The sequence below is a fragment of the Pseudorca crassidens genome, chromosome 9 (assembly GCF_039906515.1).
Source record: "Pseudorca crassidens isolate mPseCra1 chromosome 9, mPseCra1.hap1, whole genome shotgun sequence".
NCBI lineage: Eukaryota > Metazoa > Chordata > Mammalia > Artiodactyla > Delphinidae > Pseudorca > Pseudorca crassidens.
In genome coordinates this window covers 87,148,105-87,152,146 of record NC_090304.1, presented here as the reverse complement: position 1 = coordinate 87,152,146, position 4,042 = coordinate 87,148,105, and positions in this window count along the sequence as shown.

Genomic DNA, 4,042 nt, shown 5'->3' with positions numbered 1-4,042 from the left:
TGACCTGCCCACAATAGAGATCTCACATTATTCACCTTGTTCAGACATTTGAATGGATCTCAACAGCCCTCAGAATAAGCTCCAGAGCACTAAATGGAGCTAAAATGTCTTTCATAACCTGGCCTCTGGTACTATGTCAACCTTAACTATTGCTGACAACCATGTATTCTCTGTTTCTTCTCTGTGTCTATATATGCAAGTCTATGTTATGTACTTCTTGTATTAGAGCCATTATAAAGCTAAATCATAATATACTATTTAGTTGTCTTAGTACTAGATGAAGTAAGTTCCCTGAAGATAAGGACTATGCCAAGTTCTTGTTCACCATAGTATACCAGCTCTAAGAACAGCACTTGCACATAAGGAGGGTCTCAACAACACATTGTTGCTAAATGGATGGATGACTTAGACACTGCAAAGTCAAACCTTATATGGAGATTAAGTATGGTTTAAATATTCTAATATACATTGGAGATGTGTATAGGTGTTAAGTTGACAAGGGGTGGTCTTCTGATAGCTATTTTATCTGTCAACTTGACTGGGCTAAGGGATGCCTAGATAGCTGGTAAAACATTTCTGGGTATGTCTGTGAGGGTGTTTCTGGACGAGATTAGCTTTTGATTCAGTAGACTGAGTGAAGAAACCTGTCTTCATCATTTGGGCTGTTATCATCCAACCCACTGGGGGCCTGAATGGAATAAAAGTTTGAAGGAAAGGTGAATTCTCTCACTCCTTGAGCTGAGATGTCTATCTTCTCTTGCCCTCAGACATGAATATAGGCATTCCTGATTCTCAGTTTGGTCTTGGGCTGAGAGTTGCACCATTAACTTTCCCTGGTTCTTGGGCCCTCAGACTCAAACTGAAAAGACTGAATTATATCAGTCTTTTCTGCTTCCCTAGTTTTCAGACAGCAGATTGTGGGACTTCTAAGCCTCCATAGCTGCATGAGCCAATTCCAATAATAAATCTCCTCTTATATCTATCTATGTATCCTAGTGGTTCTGCTTCTCCCAAGATCTTAATACACTAATCATCTCTCCCACAGCCAATAACGTCAGACACCAAAAAGATAGATTCCAAGGCAGACTCAAGACTCAAACCCAGGTGTATCTTACAACAAATCTCATCACTTAACCCCAATCTGTGAGAGGAGACACAGGAGGTTGTGCCTAACTACCTGTGTTCATGTGTTCCTTGGTCTTTGTAATTTGGGAAATATCATCTCTGTTTCTGCAGCATAGTCTTCCAAAGCCAATCCTACTCCAGTACAAACATATTTTGAGTTTAGTGTCATAATTAGGAAGGCTGACAAAAAGAAGTTAGGATAGAACAAGTCAAAATACTGGTGGCTTAAAATAGAGAGTTTATGTCTCTCTTACACAGTGATCTTTATGCAGGAAGGTCAGGACTGACATGGAGGCCATATGATATCAGGGACTCAGGCTTCTAGTAGAGATTTGCTATCATCAACATGCAGCTTCCACCATTGATCTAAGATGACTTCATGGTTCCCACCTTTATCCCAGAGAGTGGAAAGGAGGAAAAAGAAGTGGACGACACAACTGGTAGTTGTAAACATCACTTCTCTTCATAATCCATTAGTCAGAATTTAGTCACATGGCTACATGTAGCCAAAAGGGAAGCTGAAAATGCAAATGTCAAGCAAAACCCTGAGGTTCTATTACTAATAGACAGGGAGGGTAGATATGGGGAGATCACATGCTATCTCTGCCACAGACAATAAAATTAATGAATATTAAATTTGACCAAGCATGGATGTGTCTTAAAGGTTCAGAAGAGGGTGAGCATTGATAAGACAAGGACAGTAAATTTATCTATTCATTTTCTCACACAGGTTAAGACTGGTCACCATTGGAACCAGGCTGTTTTTATCTCAGAACTTCAGTCTTCCATGTTACTTTTTATATTAATTTTTTTAATTTAAAATTTAAAATATCAAAATGTATAAATTTATGTATATATTTCAGTTGAAGGAAGTGTTAGATATTTATACAATAACAGTTTTTGGCAAATACCTACCACATATGTGGTAACATACAATCAAACACATAGGCAATCATTTATTTAGTAATAATAGCAACATATATGTGTTTAAACATACACACAGCAATGTATATATATATATTATATGTAATTATATATTAATACTTATGATATATTAATATATTAATTTTTATTTTACTATGGAAATTGCAAATATAAGGTAATATAAGAATCTAATATATTTGCAGATGTAGAAACTGGGGCTACCACATTATTGAAAATAAAAGCTTCACAACATTTATAATTTTTTCTCAGGATATAGAATTAATTATATCTGAAATGTAAAACATTTCACAATCTTTTCTTTATATTTTATCCCATTTCACATTACTTCAGCTGAAGAGGAAAGAATTTTCAAAGAGTGTATTGCATGGATGTGCTCTCATTGTAAAGAATTTAGCCTATATGACTCTGGTTATAGAAACCTAAGAAGTTAAGAATAGAGGAAAAAAAGATGAAAATCTAAGCAGAGTGGACTTCTAAATCTATATCTATGCAACCAGACTTTTAAAAAATAACATTTTCTAAATTAGGGCAGATATGAAAAAGTCACAGCATGCAAAGGTCCTTGATGTGCCATGCATTCTTTAATTCTTTAATTAGACATACCTCTAACACTAGACTAAGAGGCACCAGTACCTCAACCATGCCCACATCAGGCATTAGTAATCAACCACTGCACTGCACAGTCTGCTTCTAGCCAGACACTTTCAGCTGGTGAGAATTAATATGTAAAATGACATCTATTTGTCATCTGCCTTTTCATGCAAGCCTTTAGTCTAAACTCACTTAACGGATACATTAGTATACTGGAGTTGTAGAGATAAACAGTTATTTCCCTCAGGAGGAAGCTAGGAACAAGGGTAAATATAACACAGTTTGATAAGATGATTAGAGATGAGCATGGGAGACTATGGGAACCCAGAGGAAAGCAGAGGGGAGGGCAGAAGTGACACAGGGAAGATTTCATGGAAGAGGAAGCCATTAAGCTCATATACTCAGGATAACAATTTCTGACACAGAAACCCAAGTCATGTGTGTCATTGTTTTCTCTGACCCACTCTACACAGTGAATTTGATAGTGATGGTTGTGCATTATTGCCCAGCCTGAGACACTTTCTCTTGCAGCTATGAATGAATCACTATGCCTGAGAGAACCTCCACAATCAAACTGACCTCCAGCACTACTGAGGGCAGAGAATTTCCATGGGAATCAAGTGATAATGACACAAATTTTGAAAGCTCAGCAAAATAATCATCTTGAAAAATTTCTCTCTTACACAAAGTGGAAACAAAACTTAGTGTGCAGGGTTGGATATTTCCTGGGTCAAAGCAACCACACTATGATGAGTTCATTCCTGTCCCCACCTCATAAAATGACATGTGGCTTATGGGCTCATAAAATAAATGATGAACATCTGGTCTGGCTCCAGAGGGAGAGAAAAGATCCAGCTACCTCCGACTTCAATGACTGCAGTGATCAGGAACTATTCTCTGGCCCAGAGCTTCCTGGGAAGCTACTGAAGCATTTAGGATAGGGGAGGAAGTGGAATGGAGAGGGGAAAGAAACCTACATGATAATTCATAGTGGCAGTAAGGCTTAAAATAATATTAAATCCTTCAAATAATGTAAAGAGCAATTTCCTAAGGATGCTCTATCAAAAGGCAAAAAGAAAAAAATTTCCACATGAATAGTTTATTACACTTAATCTCCCTAAAATCATTTCCCTTCAATCCCATTGTGGCCACAGGGGAAGACATTGGGGTCTGGCTCCTGACCTTGGCAGGGTTGGCCTAACTTACATGAAGGAGCCACTTACTAGAACCAAAGCAATTAGAGTCTATTAAAAAGCAATGCCTCGGGCTTCCCTGGTGGCGCGGTGGTTGAGAGTCTGCCTGCCGATGCAGGGGACACGGGTTCATGCCCCGTTCCAGGAAGATCCCACATGCCACAGAGCGGCTGGGCGCGTGAGCCATG